The following is a 21,772-nucleotide window of genomic DNA, read 5'->3' on the forward strand; positions in this document are numbered from 1 at the left end:
GAAGTTGAAAAATTTTCAAATTCTTCTAAAAACTTGTTTTTTGAGTATAATTTAGATGGAAAATGAAAACATTTTCTGAATTTAGTCGAAAATCAAGATTTTTAAATTTTCTGTACAAAAAAAAACGAAAAAATCGAGCAATATTTATTTTTCAGAAATTTTTAAAATCGTTCAAAAACTGATTTTTCGAGTAAATTTCTGTTTGAAAATGAAAATAAATAACGAACTCAGTGAAAATTTACGATTGCAAAAACTTTTGAAAAAAAAAATTTGAAGAAATCGACGAAAATCACAATTTTTAAATTTCCTATAGAAAAAAAACGAGAAAAACGACGTTTTTTAGAAGTTGAAAAATTTTCAAATTCTTCTAAAAACTTGTTTTTTGAGTATAATTTAGATGGAAAATGAAAACATTTTCTGAATTTAGTCGAAAATCAAGATTTTTAAATTTTCTGTACAAAAAAAAACGAAAAAATCGAGCAATATTTATTTTTCAGAAATTTTTAAAATCGTTCAAAAACTGATTTTTCGAGTAAATTTCTGTTTGAAAATGAAAATAAATAATGAATTCAGTGGAAATTTACGATTGCAAAAACTTTTGAAAAAAAAATTTTGAAGAAATCGACGAAAATCACAATTTTTAAATTTCCTATAGAAAAAAAAAACGAAAAAAACGACGTTTTTTAAAATTTAAAAAATTTTCAAATTCTTCTAAAAACTTGTTTTTCGAGTATAATTTAGATGGAAAATGAAAAAATTTTCTGAATTTAGTCGATAATCAAGATTTTTAAATTTTCTGTACAAAAAAAAACGAAAAAATCGAGCAATTTTTATTTTTCAGAAATTTTTAAAATCGTTCAAAAACTGATTTTTCGAGTAAATTTCTGTTTGAAAATGAAAATAAATAACGAATTCAGTGGAAATTTACGATTGCAAAAACATTTGAAAAAAAAAATTTCAAGAAATCGAAAAAAATCACAATTGAGTGCTTGGATACAACAAGGGGACGTACGCTCGGCGAGCCGCTTTAAATTCAGTCAAAGGTACCGTAAAGTGTAAAAAATGAAAATTCAAAATTTTGAATTTTGAAAACTGCCATCTTATAGGAAATAAAAATGCGCATCTTTTTTTTCTTTGAAATTTCTTTGAATAATTAATATTTTTATATGATAATGGAAAAAATGTGATTAATTTTCAATGTTAAATTTCATTGAATTTTAAATCATAAATCGTCGTATCTCCGACAAAAATTAATGAATTCTTTTGATTTTTGGAATACAAATGCATTTGGACCTATAGAAGACGATAATATTACGAAAATGTTAAAAGCAATGAATTATTTATTGATTTTTAATTGTGAATACTGACCGGTCAAAAATAATTTTTTCTTATCTTTCACGGAAAAACCTTTGAGAAGTCTGCCTTCCCACTGTCACAAAATTTCGCTTCTCACTGCATGGAAAGTCTGATCGCCCGCCACTGGGTGCGTAGCATTACCGTTTTCGATAGACAAACTTCCCAAAAAGTTTAGAAAATTACAACTGGGTACGTTGGTCACCCAGTTTGGGAGTGCAGATGAACAAGTTTAGTGGTGGCGCTGACGCATAAGTTTCGGGTGAGCAGACTGCTTAAAGGTTTTTCCGTGTTGGCTGCAAAAAGTATGCGGGGAACTTTAAAATTTAAACAACTTTTAGTAAGACATTTGTTTATTACGATGTGAAGAAGTTTTCTGTAAAATTGCAGAGAGATTAGTTTTATATTTACAGAAATACAATAGTTTTAAGAAAAATGCTCGCGCCGCCAACGATCCCTATACTGCACAGATTTTAAGGTTAGTTGCACGGTAAAGTTTTATTTATGTATAAATATATGTGTGTAATATTTGCATTGAATTATTTATTAACTATTACATACTATACAACATAGGTATACACTTTTTTAATAATTTTGTAAAACATTATGTGTATGAATATAAATATTACAAATAATTCTAGCAGTATTTAATTAAATTAAGATTAATGTCTGTGTTAAAAGAAATGTTTTTATTTTAAACATTATTAAATTTATAAAACGTTTTTAGATGTTAATATTATTGTTTAAAAACTAGGAAAAATTTTTATTTTAAACAATTTTTGACAATTGTGATATTTTGAACTATTATATTTTAATAGATATTATTAGATTATACTAGATTCAACATAGTATGTAATTAAAAAGGACATTAAGTGTTGTTGCAGCATATTGAGTAATAGTTTTAATACATTATAGAGTCGATAAAAATTGAGTTGTAAATAAACGATATACTAACAAAAATAAATATCAGAAATAATCTTAATTTAATTAAATATTGCTAGAATTATTTGTAATATTTATATTCATACATATAATATTTTGCAAAATTATTAAAAAAGTGTATACCTATGTTGTATAGTATGTAATAGTTAATAAATAATTCAATGCAAATATTACACAGATATATTTATACACAAATAAAACTTTACCGTGCAACTAACCTTAAAATCTGTGCGGTAGGGATCGTTGGCGGCGCGAGCATTTTTCTTAAAACTATTGTATTTCTGTAAATATAAAACTAATCTTTCTGCAATTTTACAGAAAACTTCTTCACATCGTAATAAACAAATGTCTCACTGGAAGTTGTTTGAATTTTAAAGTTCCCCGCATACTTTTTGCAGCCAAAGATAAGAAAAAATTATTTTTGACCGGTCAGTATTAAAAATTAAAAATCAATAAATAATTCATTGCTTTTAACATTTTCGTAATATTATCGTCTTCTATAGGTCCAAATGCATTTGTATTCCAAAAATCAAAAGAATTCATTAATTTTTGTCGGAGATACGACGATTTATGTTTTAAAATTCAATGAAATTTAACATTGAAAATTAATCACATTTTTTCCATTATCATATAAAAATATTAATTATTCAAAGAAATTTCAAAGAAAAAAAAGATGCGCATTTTTATTTCCTATAAGATGGCAGTTTTCAAAATTCAAAATTTTGAATTTTCATTTTTACACTTTACGGTACCTTTGACTGACTTTAAAGCGGCTCGCCGAGCGTACGTCCCCTTGTTGTATCCAAGCACTCAATTTTTAAATTTCCTATAGAAAAAAAACGAGAAAAACGACGTTTTTTAAAATTTGAAAAATTTTCAAATTCATTTAAAAAACTGGTTTTTCGAGTATAATTTAGATGGAAAATGAAAAAATTTTCTGAATTTAGTCGAAAATCAAGATTTTTAAATTTTCTGTACAAAAAAAAACGAAAAAATCGAGCAATTTTTATTTTTCAGAAATTTTTAAAATCGTTCAAAAACTGATTTTTCGAGTAAATTTCTGTTTGAAAATGAAAATAAATAACGAATTCAGTATAAATTTACGATTGCAAAAACTTTTGAAAAAAAAAATTTGAAGAAATCGACGAAAATCACAATTTTTAAATTTCCTATAGAAAAAAAACGAGAAAAACGACGTTTTTTAAAATTCGAAAAATTTTCAAATTCTTTTAAAAACTTGTTTTTCGAGTATAATTTAGATGGAAAATGAAAAAATTTCATAAATTTAGGCGAAAATCAAGATTTTTAAATTTTCTGTACAAAAAAAAACGAAAAAATCGACCAATTTTTATTTTTCAGAAATTTTTAAAATCGTTCAAAAACTGATTTTTCGAGTAAATTTCTGTTTGAAAATGAAAATAAATAACAAATTCAGTCGAAATTTACAATTGCAAAAATTTTCGGAATCAAAAAATTTGAAGAAATCGACGAAAATCAAATATTTTTATTTTCCTATAGAAAAAAAAACGAGAAAAACGACGATTTTTAAATTTCGAAAAATTTTCAAATTCTTTAAAAACTTGTTTTTCGAGTATAATTTAGATGGAAAATGAAAAAATTTCATAAATTTAGGCGAAAATCAAGATTTTTAAATTTTCTGTACAAAAAAAAAACGAAAAAATCGAGCAATTTTTATTTTTCAGAAATTTTCAAAATCGTTCAAAAACTGATTTTTCGAGTAAATTTCTGTTTGAAAATGAAAATAAATAACGAATTCAGTATAAATTTACGATTGCAAAAACTTTTGAAAAAAAAATTTTGAAGAAATCGACGAAAATCACAATTTTTAAATTTCCTATAGAAAAAAAACGAGAAAAACGACGTTTTTTAAAATTTGAAAAATTTTCAAATTCTTCTAAAAACTTGGTTTTCGAGTATAATTTAGATGGAAAATGAAAAAATTTTCTGAATTTAGTCGAAAATCAAGATTTTTAAATTTTCTGTACAAAAAAAAACGAAAAAATCGAGCAATTTTTATTTTTCAGAAATTTTTAAAATCGTTCAAAAACTGATTTTTCGAGTAAATTTCTGTTTGAAAATGAAAATAAATAACGAATTCAGTGGAAATTTACGATTGCAAAAACTTTTGAAAAAAAAAATTTGAAGAAATCGAAGAAAATCACAATTTTTAAATTTCCTATAGAAAAAAAACGAGAAAAACGACGTTTTTTAAAATTTGAAAAATTTTCAAATTTATTTAAAAAACTGGTTTTTCGATTATAATTTAGATGGAAAATGAAAAAATTTTCTGAATTTAGTCGAAAATCAAGATTTTTAAATTTTCTGTACAAAAAAAAAACGAAAAAATCGAGCAATTTTTATTTTTCAGAAATTTTCAAAATCGTTCAAAAACTGATTTTTCGAGTAAATTTCTGTTTGAAAATGAAAATAAATAACGAATTCAGTATAAATTTACGATTGCAAAAACTTTTGAAAAAAAAATTTTGAAGAAATCGACGAAAATCACAATTTTTAAATTTCCTATAGAAAAAAAACGAGAAAAACGACGTTTTTTATAATTTGAAAAATTTTCAAATTCTTCTAAAAACTTGGTTTTCGAGTATAATTTAGATGGAAAATGAAAAAATTTTCTGAATTTAGTCGAAAATCAAGATTTTAAAATTTTCTGTACAAAAAAAAACGAAAAAATCGAGCCAATTTTTATTTTTCAGAAATTTTTAAAATCGTTCAAAAACTGATTTTTCGAGTAAATTTCTGTTTGAAAATGAAAATAAATAACGAATTCAGTCGGAAATTTACGATTGCAAAAACTTTTGAATAAAAAAATTTGAAGAAATCGACGAAAATCACAATTTTTAATTTCCTATAGAAAAAAAAACGAGAAAAACGACGATTTTTAAATTTCGAAAAATTTTCAAATTCATTTAAAAACTGGTTTTTCGATTATAATTTAGATGGAAAATGAAAAAATTTTCTGAATTTAGTCGAAAATCAAGATTTTAAATTTTCTGTACAAAAAAAAAACGAAAAAATCGAGCCAATTTTTATTTTTCAGAAATTTTCAAAATCGTTCAAAAACTGATTTTTCGAGTAAATTTCTGTTTGAAAATGAAAATAAATAACGAATTCAGTATAAATTAACGATTGCAAAAACTTTTGAAAAAAAAAATTTGAAGAAATCGACGAAAATCACAATTTTTATATTTCCTATAGAAAAAAAAACGAGAAAAAACGACGATTTTTAAATTTCGAAAAATTTTCAAATTCTTCTTAAAACTTGTTTTTCGAGTATAATTTAGATGGAAAATGAAAAAATTTTCTGAATTTAGTCGAAAATCAAGAATTTTAAATTATCTGTACAAAAAAAAACGAAAAAATCGAGCCAATTTTTATTTTTCAGAAATTTTTAAAATCGTTCAAAAACTGATTTTTCGAGTAAATTTCTGTTTGAAAATGAAAATAAATAACGAATTCAGTCGGAAATTTACGATTGCAAAAATTTTCGAAACAAAAAATTTGAAGAAATCGACGAAAATCACAATTTTTAATTTCCTATAGAAAAAAAAACGAGAAAAACGACGATTTTTAAATTTCGAAAAATTTTCAAATTCTTCTTAAAACTTGTTTTTCGAGTATAATTTAGATGGAAAATGAAAAAATTTTCATGAATTTAGTCGAAAATCAAGATTTTTAAATTTTCTGTACAAAAAAAAACGAAAAAATCGACCAATTTTTATTTTTCAGAAATTTTTAAAATCGTTCAAAAACTGATTTTTCGAGTAAATTTCTGTTTGAAAATGAAAATAAATAACAAATTCAGTCGAAATTTACAATTGCAAAAATTTTCGGAATCAAAAAATTTGAAGAAATCGACGAAAATCAAATATTTTTATTTTCCTATAGAAAAAAAAACGAGAAAAACGACGATTTTTAAATTTCGAAAAATTTTCAAATTCTTTTAAAAACTTGTTTTTCGAGTATAATTTAGATGGAAAATGAAAAAATTTCATAAATTTAGGCGAAAATCAAGATTTTTAAATTTTCTGTACAAAAAAAAACGAAAAAATCGACCAATTTTTATTTTTCAGAAATTTTTAAAATCGTTCAAAAACTGATTTTTCGAGTAAATTTCTGTTTGAAAATGAAAATAAATAACAAATTCAGTCGAAATTTACAATTGCAAAAATTTTTCGGAATCAAAAAATTTGAAGAAATCGACGAAAATCAAAATTTTTAATTTCCTATAGAAAAAAAAACGAGAAAAACGACGATTTTTAAATTTCGAAAAATTTTCAAATTCTTCTAAAAACTTGGTTTTCGAGTATAATTTAGATGGAAAATGAAAAAATTTCATGAATTTAGTCGAAAATCAAGATTTTTAAATTTTCTGTACAAAAAAAAACGAAAAAATCGAGCCAATTTTTATTTTTCAGAAATTTTTAAAATCGTTCAAAAACTGATTTTTCGAGTAAATTTCTGTTTGAAAATGAAAATAAATAACGAATTCAGTCGAAATTTACGATTGCAAAAACTTTTCGGAATAAAAAAATTTGAAGAAATCGACGAAAATCAAAATTTTTATATTTCCTATAGAAAAAAAAACGAGAAAAACGACGATTTTTAAATTTCGAAAAATTTTCAAATTCTTCTTAAAAACTTGTTTTTCGAGTATAATTTAGATGGAAAATGAAAAAATTTCATAAATTTAGGCGAAAATCAAGATTTTTAAATTTTCTGTACAAAAAAAAAACGAAAAAATCGACCAATTTTTATTTTTCAGAAATTTTTAAAATCGTTCAAAAACTGATTTTTCGAGTAAATTTCTGTTTGAAAATGAAAATAAATAACGAATTCAGTCGAAATTTACAATTGCAAAAATTTTCGGAATCAAAAAATTTGAAGAAATCGACGAAAATCAAAATTTTTAATTTCCTATAGAAAAAAAAACGAGAAAAACGACGATTTTTAAATTTCGAAAAATTTTCAAATTCTTTTAAAACTTGTTTTTCGAGTATAATTTAGATGGAAAATGAAAAAATTTCATAAATTTAGGCGAAAATCAAGATTTTTAAATTTTCTGTACAAAAAAAAACGAAAAAATCGACCAATTTTTATTTTTCAGAAATTTTTAAAATCGTTCAAAAACTGATTTTTCGAGTAAATTTCTGTTTGAAAATGAAAATAAATAACAAATTCAGTCGAAATTTACAATTGCAAAAATTTTCGGAATCAAAAAATTTGAAGAAATCGACGAAAATCAAATATTTTTATTTTCCTATAGAAAAAAAAACGAGAAAAACGACGATTTTTAAATTTCGAAAAATTTTCAAATTCTTTTAAAAACTTGTTTTTCGAGTATAATTTAGATGGAAAATGAAAAAATTTCATAAATTTAGGCGAAAATCAAGATTTTTAAATTTTCTGTACAAAAAAAAAACGAAAAAATCGACCAATTTTTATTTTTCAGAAATTTTTAAAATCGTTCAAAAACTGATTTTTCGAGTAAATTTCTGTTTGAAAATGAAAATAAATAACAAATTCAGTCGAAATTTACAATTGCAAAAATTTTCGGAATCAAAAAATTTGAAGAAATCGACGAAAATCAAAATTTTTTATTTTCCTATAGAAAAAAAAACGAGAAAAACGACGATTTTTAAATTTCGAAAAATTTTCAAATTCTTTTAAAAACTTGTTTTTCGAGTATAATTTAGATGGAAAATGAAAAAATTTCATGAATTTAGTCGAAAATCAAGATTTTTAAATTTTCTGTACAAAAAAAAACGAAAAAATCGACCAATTTTTATTTTTCAGAAATTTTTAAAATCGTTCAAAAACTGATTTTTCGAGTAAATTTCTGTTTGAAAATGAAAATAAATAACGAATTCAGTCGAAATTTACAATTGCAAAAATTTTCGGAATCAAAAAATTTGAAGAAATCGACGAAAATCAAAATTTTTAATTTCCTATAGAAAAAAAAACGAGAAAAACGACGATTTTTAAATTTCGAAAAATTTTCAAATTCTTTAAAAACTTGTTTTTCGAGTATAATTTAGATGGAAAATGAAAAAATTTTCATGAATTTAGGCGAAAATCAAGATTTTTAAATTTTCTGTACAAAAAAAAACGAAAAAATCGACCAATTTTTATTTTTCAGAAATTTTTAAAATCGTTCAAAAACTGATTTTTCGAGTAAATTTCTGTTTGAAAATGAAAATAAATAACGAATTCAGTCGAAATTTACGATTGCAAAAATTTTCGGAATCAAAAAATTTGAAGAAATCGACGAAAATCAAAATTTTTAATTTCCTATAGAAAAAAAACGAGAAAAACGACGATTTTTAAATTTCGAAAAATTTTCAAATTCTTTTAAAAACTTGTTTTTCGAGTATAATTTAGATGGAAAATGAAAAAATTTTCATGAATTTAGTCGAAAATCAAGATTTTTAAATTTTCTGTACAAAAAAAAAACGAAAAAATCGACCAATTTTTATTTTTCAGAAATTTTAAAATCGTTCAAAAACTGATTTTTCGAGTAAATTTCTGTTTGAAAATGAAAATAAATAACGAATTCAGTCGAAATTTACGAATTGCAAAAATTTTCGGAATCAAAAAATTTGAAGAAATCGACGAAAATCAAAATTTTTAATTTCCTATAGAAAAAAAAACGAGAAAAACGACGATTTTTAAATTTCGAAAAATTTTCAAATTCTTTTAAAAACTTGTTTTTCGAGTATAATTTAGATGGAAAATGAAAAAATTTCATAAATTTAGGCGAAAATCAAGATTTTTAAATTTTCTGTACAAAAAAAAAACGAAAAAATCGACCAATTTTTATTTTTCAGAAATTTTTAAAATCGTTCAAAAACTGATTTTTCGAGTAAATTTCTGTTTGAAAATGAAAATAAATAACAAATTCAGTCGAAATTTACAATTGCAAAAATTTTCGGAATCAAAAAATTTGAAGAAATCGACGAAAATCAAATATTTTTATTTTCCTATAGAAAAAAAAACGAGAAAAACGACGATTTTTAAATTTCGAAAAATTTTCAAATTCTTTTAAAAACTTGTTTTTCGAGTATAATTTAGATGGAAAATGAAAAAATTTCATAAATTTAGGCGAAAATCAAGATTTTTAAATTTTCTGTACAAAAAAAAACGAAAAAATCGACCAATTTTTATTTTTCAGAAATTTTTAAAATCGTTCAAAAACTGATTTTTCGAGTAAATTTCTGTTTGAAAATGAAAATAAATAACAAATTCAGTCGAAATTTACAATTGCAAAAATTTTCGGAATCAAAAAATTTGAAGAAATCGACGAAAATCAAAATTTTTTTTCCTATAGAAAAAAAAACGAGAAAAACGACGATTTTTAAATTTCGAAAAATTTTCAAATTCTTTTAAAAACTTGTTTTTCGAGTATAATTTAGATGGAAAATGAAAAAATTTCATAAATTTAGGCGAAAATCAAGATTTTTAAATTTTCTGTACAAAAAAAAAACGAAAAAATCGACCAATTTTTATTTTTCAGAAATTTTTAAAATCGTTCAAAAACTGATTTTTCGAGTAAATTTCTGTTTGAAAATGAAAATAAATAACAAATTCAGTCGAAATTTACAATTGCAAAAATTTTCGGAATCAAAAAATTTGAAGAAATCGACGAAAATCAAAATTTTTTATTTTCCTATAGAAAAAAAAACGAGAAAAACGACGATTTTTAAATTTCGAAAAATTTTCAAATTCTTTTAAAAACTTGTTTTTCGAGTATAATTTAGATGGAAAATGAAAAAATTTCATAAATTTAGGCGAAAATCAAGATTTTTAAATTTTCTGTACAAAAAAAAACGAAAAAATCGACCAATTTTTATTTTTCAGAAATTTTTAAAATCGTTCAAAAACTGATTTTTCGAGTAAATTTCTGTTTGAAAATGAAAATAAATAACAAATTCAGTCGAAATTTACAATTGCAAAAATTTTCGGAAACAAAAAATTTGAAGAAATCGACGAAAATCACAATTTTTAATTTTCCTATAGAAAAAAAAACGAGAAAAACGACGATTTTTAAATTTCGAAAAATTTTCAAATTCTTTTAAAAACTTGTTTTTCGAGTATAATTTAGATGGAAAATGAAAAAATTTCATAAATTTAGGCGAAAATCAAGATTTTTAAATTTTCTGTACAAAAAAAAACGAAAAAATCGACCAATTTTTATTTTTCAGAAATTTTTAAAATCGTTCAAAAACTGATTTTTCGAGTAAATTTCTGTTTGAAAATGAAAATAAATAACAAATTCAGTCGAAATTTACAATTGCAAAAATTTTCGGAATCAAAAAATTTGAAGAAATCGACGAAAATCAAAATTTTTTATTTTCCTATAGAAAAAAAAACGAGAAAAACGACGATTTTTAAATTTCGAAAAATTTTCAAATTCTTTTAAAAACTTGTTTTTCGAGTATAATTTAGATGGAAAATGAAAAAATTTCATAAATTTAGGCGAAAATCAAGATTTTTAAATTTTCTGTACAAAAAAAAAACGAAAAAATCGACCAATTTTTATTTTTCAGAAATTTTTAAAATCGTTCAAAAACTGATTTTTCGAGTAAATTTCTGTTTGAAAATGAAAATAAATAACAAATTCAGTCGAAATTTACAATTGCAAAAATTTTCGGAATCAAAAAATTTGAAGAAATCGACGAAAATCAAAATTTTTAATTTCCTATAGAAAAAAAACGAGAAAAACGACGATTTTTAAATTTCGAAAAATTTTCAAATTCTTTTAAAAACTTGTTTTTCGAGTATAATTTAGATGGAAAATGAAAAAATTTCATAATTTAGGCGAAAATCAAGATTTTTAAATTTTCTGTACAAAAAAAAACGAAAAAATCGACCAATTTTTATTTTTCAGAAATTTTTAAAATCGTTCAAAAACTGATTTTTCGAGTAAATTTCTGTTTGAAAATGAAAATAAATAACAAATTCAGTCGAAATTTACAATTGCAAAAATTTTCGGAATCAAAAAATTTGAAGAAATCGACGAAAATCAAATATTTTTATTTTCCTATAGAAAAAAAAACGAGAAAAACGACGATTTTTAAATTTCGAAAAATTTTCAAATTCTTTTAAAAACTTGTTTTTCGAGTATAATTTAGATGGAAAATGAAAAAATTTCATAAATTTAGGCGAAAATCAAGATTTTTAAATTTTCTGTACAAAAAAAAACGAAAAAATCGACCAATTTTTATTTTTCAGAAATTTTTAAAATCGTTCAAAAACTGATTTTTCGAGTAAATTTCTGTTTGAAAATGAAAATAAATAACAAATTCAGTCGAAATTTACAATTGCAAAAATTTTCGGAATCAAAAAATTTGAAGAAATCGACGAAAATCAAAATTTTTTAATTTTCCTATAGAAAAAAAAACGAGAAAAACGACGATTTTTAAATTTCGAAAAATTTTCAAATTCTTTTAAAAACTTGTTTTTCGAGTATAATTTAGATGGAAAATGAAAAAATTTCATAAATTTAGGCGAAAATCAAGATTTTTAAATTTTCTGTACAAAAAAAAACGAAAAAATCGACCAATTTTTATTTTTCAGAAATTTTTAAAATCGTTCAAAAACTGATTTTTCGAGTAAATTTCTGTTTGAAAATGAAAATAAATAACAAATTCAGTCGAAATTTACAATTGCAAAAATTTTCGGAATCAAAAAATTTGAAGAAATCGACGAAAATCAAAATTTTTTATTTTCCTATAGAAAAAAAAACGAGAAAAACGACGATTTTTAAATTTCGAAAAATTTTCAAATTCTTTTAAAAACTTGTTTTTCGAGTATAATTTAGATGGAAAATGAAAAAATTTCATAAATTTAGGCGAAAATCAAGATTTTTAAATTTTCTGTACAAAAAAAAACGAAAAAATCGACCAATTTTTATTTTTCAGAAATTTTTAAAATCGTTCAAAAACTGATTTTTCGAGTAAATTTCTGTTTGAAAATGAAAATAAATAACAAATTCAGTCGAAATTTACAATTGCAAAAATTTTCGGAATCAAAAAATTTGAAGAAATCGACGAAAATCAAAATTTTTTATTTTCCTATAGAAAAAAAAACGAGAAAAACGACGATTTTTAAATTTCGAAAAATTTTCAAATTCTTTTAAAAACTTGTTTTTCGAGTATAATTTAGATGGAAAATGAAAAAATTTCATAAATTTAGGCGAAAATCAAGATTTTTAAATTTTCTGTACAAAAAAAAACGAAAAAATCGACCAATTTTTATTTTTCAGAAATTTTTAAAATCGTTCAAAAACTGATTTTTCGAGTAAATTTCTGTTTGAAAATGAAAATAAATAACAAATTCAGTCGAAATTTACAATTGCAAAAATTTTCGGAATCAAAAAATTTGAAGAAATCGACGAAAATCAAAATTTTTTATTTTCCTATAGAAAAAAAAACGAGAAAAACGACGATTTTTAAATTTCGAAAAATTTTCAAATTCTTTTAAAAACTTGTTTTTCGAGTATAATTTAGATGGAAAATGAAAAAATTTCATAAATTTAGGCGAAAATCAAGATTTTTAAATTTTCTGTACAAAAAAAAAACGAAAAAATCGACCAATTTTTATTTTTCAGAAATTTTTAAAATCGTTCAAAAACTGATTTTTCGAGTAAATTTCTGTTTGAAAATGAAAATAAATAACAAATTCAGTCGAAATTTACAATTGCAAAAATTTTCGGAATCAAAAAATTTGAAGAAATCGACGAAAATCAAAATTTTTATTTCCTATAGAAAAAAAAACGAGAAAAACGACGATTTTTAAATTTCGAAAAATTTTCAAATTCTTTTAAAAACTTGTTTTTCGAGTATAATTTAGATGGAAAATGAAAAAATTTCATAAATTTAGGCGAAAATCAAGATTTTTAAATTTTCTGTACAAAAAAAAACGAAAAAATCGACCAATTTTTATTTTTCAGAAATTTTTAAAATCGTTCAAAAACTGATTTTTCGAGTAAATTTCTGTTTGAAAATGAAAATAAATAACAAATTCAGTCGAAATTTACAATTGCAAAAATTTTCGGAATCAAAAAATTTGAAGAAATCGACGAAAATCAAAATTTTTTAATTTTCCTATAGAAAAAAAAACGAGAAAAACGACGATTTTTAAATTTCGAAAAATTTTCAAATTCTTTTAAAAACTTGTTTTTCGAGTATAATTTAGATGGAAAATGAAAAAATTTCATAAATTTAGGCGAAAATCAAGATTTTTAAATTTTCTGTACAAAAAAAAACGAAAAAATCGACCAATTTTTATTTTTCAGAAATTTTTAAAATCGTTCAAAAACTGATTTTTCGAGTAAATTTCTGTTTGAAAATGAAAATAAATAACAAATTCAGTCGAAATTTACAATTGCAAAAATTTTCGGAATCAAAAAATTTGAAGAAATCGACGAAAATCAAAATTTTTTAATTTCCTATAGAAAAAAAAACGAGAAAAACGACGATTTTTAAATTTCGAAAAATTTTCAAATTCTTTTAAAAACTTGTTTTTCGAGTATAATTTAGATGGAAAATGAAAAAATTTCATAAATTTAGGCGAAAATCAAGATTTTTAAATTTTCTGTACAAAAAAAAAACGAAAAAATCGACCAATTTTTATTTTTCAGAAATTTTTAAAATCGTTCAAAAACTGATTTTTCGAGTAAATTTCTGTTTGAAAATGAAAATAAATAACGAATTCAGTCGAAATTTACAATTGCAAAAATTTTCGGAATCAAAAAATTTGAAGAAATCGACGAAAATCAAAATTTTTATATTTCCTATAGAAAAAAAAACGAGAAAAACGACGATTTTTAAATTTCGAAAAATTTTCAAATTCTTTTAAAAACTTGTTTTTCGAGTATAATTTAGATGGAAAATGAAAAAATTTCATAAATTTAGGCGAAAATCAAGATTTTTAAATTTTCTGTACAAAAAAAAACGAAAAAATCGACCAATTTTTATTTTTCAGAAATTTTTAAAATCGTTCAAAAACTGATTTTTCGAGTAAATTTCTGTTTGAAAATGAAAATAAATAACGAATTCAGTCGAAATTTACAATTGCAAAAATTTTCGGAATCAAAAAATTTGAAGAAATCGACGAAAATCAAAATTTTTAATTTCCTATAGAAAAAAAAACGAGAAAAACGACGATTTTTAAATTTCGAAAAATTTTCAAATTCTTTTAAAAACTTGTTTTTCGAGTATAATTTAGATGGAAAATGAAAAAATTTCATGAATTTAGGCGAAAATCAAGATTTTAAATTTTCTGTACAAAAAAAAACGAAAAAATCGACCAATTTTTATTTTTCAGAAATTTTTAAAATCGTTCAAAAACTGATTTTTCGAGTAAATTTCTGTTTGAAAATGAAAATAAATAACGAATTCAGTCAAAATTTACGATTGCAAAAATTTTCTGAAACAAAAAATTTGAAGAAATCGACGAAAATCACAATTTTTAATTTTCCTATAGAAAAAAAAACGAGAAAAACGACGATTTTTAAATTTCGAAAAATTTTCAAATTCTTTTAAAAACTTGTTTTTCGAGTATAATTTAGATGGAAAATGAAAAAATTTCATAAATTTAGGCGAAAATCAAGATTTTTAAATTTTCTGTACAAAAAAAAAACGAAAAAATCGACCAATTTTTATTTTTCAGAAATTTTTAAAATCGTTCAAAAACTGATTTTTCGAGTAAATTTCTGTTTGAAAATGAAAATAAATAACAAATTCAGTCGAAATTTACAATTGCAAAAATTTTCGGAAACAAAAAATTTGAAGAAATCGACGAAAATCACAATTTTTAATTTTCCTATAGAAAAAAAAACGAGAAAAACGACGATTTTTAAATTTCGAAAAATTTTCAAATTCTTTTAAAAACTTGTTTTTCGAGTATAATTTAGATGGAAAATGAAAAAATTTCATAAATTTAGGCGAAAATCAAGATTTTTAAATTTTCTGTACAAAAAAAAAACGAAAAAATCGACCAATTTTTATTTTTCAGAAATTTTTAAAATCGTTCAAAAACTGATTTTTCGAGTAAATTTCTGTTTGAAAATGAAAATAAATAACAAATTCAGTCGAAATTTACAATTGCAAAAATTTTCGGAATCAAAAAATTTGAAGAAATCGACGAAAATCAAAATTTTTATTTCCTATAGAAAAAAAAACGAGAAAAACGACGATTTTTAAATTTCGAAAAATTTTCAAATTCTTTTAAAAACTTGTTTTTCGAGTATAATTTAGATGGAAAATGAAAAAATTTCATAAATTTAGGCGAAAATCAAGATTTTTAAATTTTCTGTACAAAAAAAAACGAAAAAATCGACCAATTTTTATTTTTCAGAAATTTTTAAAATCGTTCAAAAACTGATTTTTCGAGTAAATTTCTGTTTGAAAATGAAAAATAAATAACGAATTCAGTCGAAATTTACGAATTGCAAAAATTTTCGGAATCAAAAAAATTTGAAGAAATCGACGAAAATCAAAATTTTTAATTTCCTATAGAAAAAAAAACGAGAAAAACGACGATTTTTAAATTTCGAAAAATTTTCAAATTCTTTTAAAAACTTGTTTTTCGAGTATAATTTAGATGGAAAATGAAAAAATTTCATGAATTTAGGCGAAAATCAAGATTTTAAATTTCTGTACAAAAAAAAAACGAAAAAATCGACCAATTTTTATTTTTCAGAAATTTTTAAAATCGTTCAAAAACTGATTTTTCGAGTAAATTTCTGTTTGAAAATGAAAATAAATAACAAATTCAGTCGAAATTTACAATTGCAAAAATTTTCGGAATCAAAAAATTTGAAGAAATCGACGAAAATCAAAATTTTTTATTTTCCTATAGAAAAAAAAACGAGAAAAACGACGATTTTTAAATTTCGAAAAATTTTCAAATTCTTTTAAAAACTTGTTTTTCGAGTATAATTTAGATGGAAAATGAAAAAATTTCATAAATTTAGGCGAAAATCAAGATTTTTAAATTTTCTGTACAAAAAAAAACGAAAAAATCGACCAATTTTTATTTTTCAGAAATTTTTAAAATCGTTCAAAAACTGATTTTTCGAGTAAATTTCTGTTTGAAAATGAAAATAAATAACAAATTCAGTCGAAATTTACAATTGCAAAAATTTTCGGAATCAAAAAATTTGAAGAAATCGACGAAAATCAAAATTTTTTATTTTCCTATAGAAAAAAAAACGAGAAAAACGACGATTTTTAAATTTCGAAAAATTTTCAAATTCTTTTAAAAACTTGTTTTTCGAGTATAATTTAGATGGAAAATGAAAAAATTTCATAAATTTAGGCGAAAATCAAGATTTTTAATTTTCTGTACAAAAAAAAACGAAAAAATCGACCAATTTTTATTTTTCAGAAATTTTTAAAATCGTTCAAAAACTGATTTTTCGAGTAAATTTCTGTTTGAAAATGAAAATAAATAACAAATTCAGTCGAAATTTACAATTGCAAAAATTTTCGGAATCAAAAAATTTGAAGAAATCGACGAAAATCAAAATTTTTATTTCCTATAGAAAAAAAAACGAGAAAAACGACGATTTTTAAATTTCGAAAAATTTTCAAATTCTTTTAAAAACTTGTTTTTCGAGTATAATTTAGATGGAAAATGAAAAAATTTCATAAATTTAGGCGAAAATCAAGATTTTTAAATTTTCTGTACAAAAAAAAAACGAAAAAATCGACCAATTTTTATTTTTCAGAAATTTTTAAAATCGTTCAAAAACTGATTTTTCGAGTAAATTTCTGTTTGAAAATGAAAATAAATAACAAATTCAGTCGAAATTTACAATTGCAAAAATTTTCGGAATCAAAAAATTTGAAGAAATCGACGAAAATCAAATATTTTTATTTTCCTATAGAAAAAAAAACGAGAAAAACGACGATTTTTAAATTTCGAAAAATTTTCAAATTCTTTTAAAAACTTGTTTTTCGAGTATAATTTAGATGGAAAATGAAAAAATTTCATAAATTTAGGCGAAAATCAAGATTTTTAAATTTTCTGTACAAAAAAAAAACGAAAAAATCGACCAATTTTTATTTTTCAGAAATTTTTAAAATCGTTCAAAAACTGATTTTTCGAGTAAATTTCTGTTTGAAAATGAAAATAAATAACAAATTCAGTCGAAATTTACAATTGCAAAAATTTTCGGAATCAAAAAATTTGAAGAAATCGACGAAAATCAAATATTTTTATTTTCCTATAGAAAAAAAAACGAGAAAAACGACGATTTTTAAATTTCGAAAAATTTTCAAATTCTTTTAAAAACTTGTTTTTCGAGTATAATTTAGATGGAAAATGAAAAAATTTCATAAATTTAGGCGAAAATCAAGATTTTTAAATTTTCTGTACAAAAAAAAACGAAAAAATCGACCAATTTTTATTTTTCAGAAATTTTTAAAATCGTTCAAAAACTGATTTTTCGAGTAAATTTCTGTTTGAAAATGAAAATAAATAACAAATTCAGTCGAAATTTACAATTGCAAAAATTTTCGGAATCAAAAAATTTGAAGAAATCGACGAAAATCAAAATTTTTTATTTCCTATAGAAAAAAAAACGAGAAAAACGACGATTTTTAAATTTCGAAAAATTTTCAAATTCTTCTAAAAACTTGTTTTTCGAGTATAATTTAGATGGAAAATGAAAAAATTTTCTGAATTTAGTCGAAAATCAAGATTTTTAAATTATCTGTACAAAAAAAAAACGAAAAAATCGAGCAATTTTTATTTTTCAGAAATTTTTAAAATCGTTCAAAAACTGATTTTTCGAGTAAATTTGTGTTTGAAAATGAAAATAAATAACGAATTCAGTGGAAATTTACGATTGCAAAAACTTTTGAAAAAAAAAATTTGAAGAAATCGACGAAAATCACAATTTTTAAATTTCCTATAGAAAAAAAAACGAGAAAACCGACGTTTTTTAAAATTTGAAAAATTTTCAAATTCTTTTAAAAACTTGTTTTTCGAGTACAATTTAGATGGAAAATGAAAAAACTTTCTGAATTTAGTCGAAAATCAAGATTTTTAAATTTTCTGTACAAAAAAAAAACGAAAAAATCGAGCAATTTTTATTTTTCAGAAATTTTCAAAATTGTTCAAAAACTGATTTTTCGAGTAAATTTCTGTTTGAAAATGAAAATAAATAACGAATTCAGTGGAAATTTACGATTGCAAAAACTTTTGAAAAAAAAATTTGAAGAAATCGACGAAAATCGACGTTTTTTAAAATTTGAAAATTTTTCAAATTCTTTTAAAAACTTGTTTTTCGATTATAATTTAGATGGAAAATGAAAAAATTTTCTGAATTTATGTCGACAGTATGAAGTATGAGTGTGTATTGTAAAGAGTGGGGACGAGTTCACAGTCCTTTAAAACTAAAGCATAAGCAGGTGTGGTCAGATTAATTAGTCGCTACTCAAAGTGATAGCACGTTTGTCTTCCAATAAGGCTCAGTGAAGAATTGGAAGGATTGATTATCTCCAAGTTTTTGTACTTTTACTTGTTAAATAAATAAAGTAGAGTTGTCTCTCAGTTGAGTAACCAACTCACCAAAAATAATAATATTAGTTGTTTCTTACGGCGACAACATAATTGGTGGCAGCGCTAGGATATTCAAAAAATTTTGGAAGTTCATCCAGATTTTGAGTATCCAGAACCCAGAGTTAGTTCCAGATAAACAAAGTGATTATCTAAAGTGAACGAGAAAGTAAAGAAAAAGCAGAGATCTACAGAGTGATATCCAGAGTTATCAAGATCTACAGAGAGGTATCCAGAGAGTTATCCAGATCTATAGAGAGGTATCCAGAGAGTTATCCAGATATACAGAGTGATATCCAGAGAGTTATCCAGATCTACAGAGAGGAATCCAGAGAGTTATCCAGATCTACAGAGAGGTATCCAGAGTTATCCAGATCTACAGAGGTATCCAGAGAGTTATCCAAATCTACGAAGCAGAGTTCGAGATTATCCAGAACTACGATCCAGACCAACAGTAAGGTATATAAAAGAAAATTACGAATCTTTAGAACAAGAGTATAAGTCCACTTTACGTACGTTGAACGGCGACCTTCATAGGGTGTGGCTAAGTTTGTTTTAAAGCGTTGGTATACTCCGTGATTTTATGAGTATTGCCATCGACAATAAACTAAAAAAAACGAATTTCATATTCTTGTGTACTCCTTGTAGCAGGATTGCAAGAAATGAAATTTTAAATTAGAAAACGCGAACGGATATAAAATAAAAATTGTACGAAACGATATAGGAAATTTATAAAATTAAACTGGATTTAAATTCATATAGAGAAAGTAGGGAAAACGAAACAATAGACACAGACAGTTCATCCCTTTCAATATCACTGACTGACAGACTAAAATTAGACAATATTCTAAACATCATGCCAGAAACATCAAGTGCTTCAAATGACCATTTGCAAAATATTCTTGCAAAAATGGAGAGATTCGAAACGAGATTAGTAGCGATGGAACAACCAGTTAGAAGAGAGGAAGGTTTACCCTTAAATGAAAACGAATTAAATAGCGATCACGAAGAATTAGAAGAAGTTACAGAATATGATTTTGGGAAAAGCATAAAATTAGTACCAGAATTTAACGGAAGCGGTTTAGAAAATTTCATTCATCTAATAAGATTATCTAAAAGAAAAACGAAAAGAAATGAAAGATTAACATTACTGCATGCAATAATTGCACAAAAATTAGTAGGAAGAGCAGCAAATACAATTAGAGCAGATGCAGTTAAAACCTTTGCCGATTTTTTTGAGAGATTAAGAATTTTATTTGGAGAAAAAGATAGTTTAGAATCACTTCAAAGGGCTCGCGATTCATGTATAATGGGCAAAAATGAAGGTTTAGAGTCATTCACCTCAAGATTTATGCAGTGTCAGGATAAAATCAGGCAGTCTATAGATAGTATGAATATAACACCTCAAGAAACTTTCGTAAGACAGGAAATAGAAACAAATGCAAGTGTCAGCACATTCTTAAGAAATATACGTGAAGAATTTGAAATTAGAATCCGTCCTCAGAAACCGAAAACGCTGAATGAATGTTTTAATATTGCCTCAGAAATTAACGTGAATTTGAAAGATAAAAGAAGAATTGACAATTTTACCAGAAACCCAAGAAATGAAAACCCAGTACCAACACCAAGATTTAGCAAACCGAGAAATTTAGAAAAATGCAACCATTGTAAAAATTTAGGACATACAGAGGATGTTTGTAGAGGAAAATTAAAAGGTTTACCACCACGTCAAGAAAAAACTCAAAATTTTCAGTCACGACCAATCAACACCAAACCACCAGACCGAGTGCAGCTAAGCGAAGAATTTTCTTTATCGGAGAACCCGCTAAGCACGACTTTCCACCGATACCAAGAGAACGAAGAAGACACGACACACCTATTGTGGCTTTAAAATTTGATAAGTTAGCATCAGGAAAATTTGTAGTTGATACAGGATCGAATATATCAATCATAAAAGAAAGTATGTTAAAAGGAAAAAACTTTAAGAAATACGCACCTCATAATGTTTTAACAATCGAAAACAATCCCATAATGTTCGAATATTCTATTTGTTTAAAACTTTTCGGTAAAGAATCAGTTTTTCAAGTTACAAAAGATGAAATTGCTTGAAAAATTGAAAAAAAAAAAAAAAAAAAAAAAAAAAAAAAAAAATTGAAATTGATTGAATTGATGAAAACGGTTTAATTGGAATGAATTTACTTTACGATCATAAATTTAAAATGGATTTAGAAAAAGGTATTTTAAAATTAGGACCTAAAATACTTTATCCTCAATCTAGTGCAAACAAGAGAGATAAAATCTGTTTTACTAATTTTAAAGGAAGATATTCAGCAATTACAAAATATGATTATGAAATTATTTATAAGAAAGGAATTGCTAACACAAACGCTGACGCCTTATCGCGAATTCCAAGGGTTCAGATGACAACAGATGGTACAAATGACACGTTAGAACAGCAGAACTGGCCTACTACAGGTGTAAACGAAAAAAATAAGAACATGGAAATAGATACGCAAACAGAAGACGACAATTCAATAATTGATGACGAAAATAAAAACGAAAATATGGAAATAGATTCACAAACAGAAGAAAGTGATCATAAAATAATTAAAGATGAATTCAAAGTAATAAAGAATATAAAATTGACTACAGATACTAAAGAAGTACAATGGATAAGAGATATACCTCAAAATGAAAATGATGACGCGAATAAAATGCGATTAAAAAGAAACAAAATAGAAGAAACCGGACAGTTAATCATAAGACGAGAATTTGGACCGACAAGGATAAAAGAAATTTGGATCACGAAAGAAAAAACAGAAGAAGATGACAAAATAAAAATTAGTCCTCAGGTGACAAATCAGCAATTAAC

This window comes from Leptopilina heterotoma, unplaced genomic scaffold, assembly GCF_015476425.1.
Source record: "Leptopilina heterotoma isolate Lh14 unplaced genomic scaffold, ASM1547642v1 Lhet_530, whole genome shotgun sequence".
NCBI lineage: Eukaryota > Metazoa > Arthropoda > Insecta > Hymenoptera > Figitidae > Leptopilina > Leptopilina heterotoma.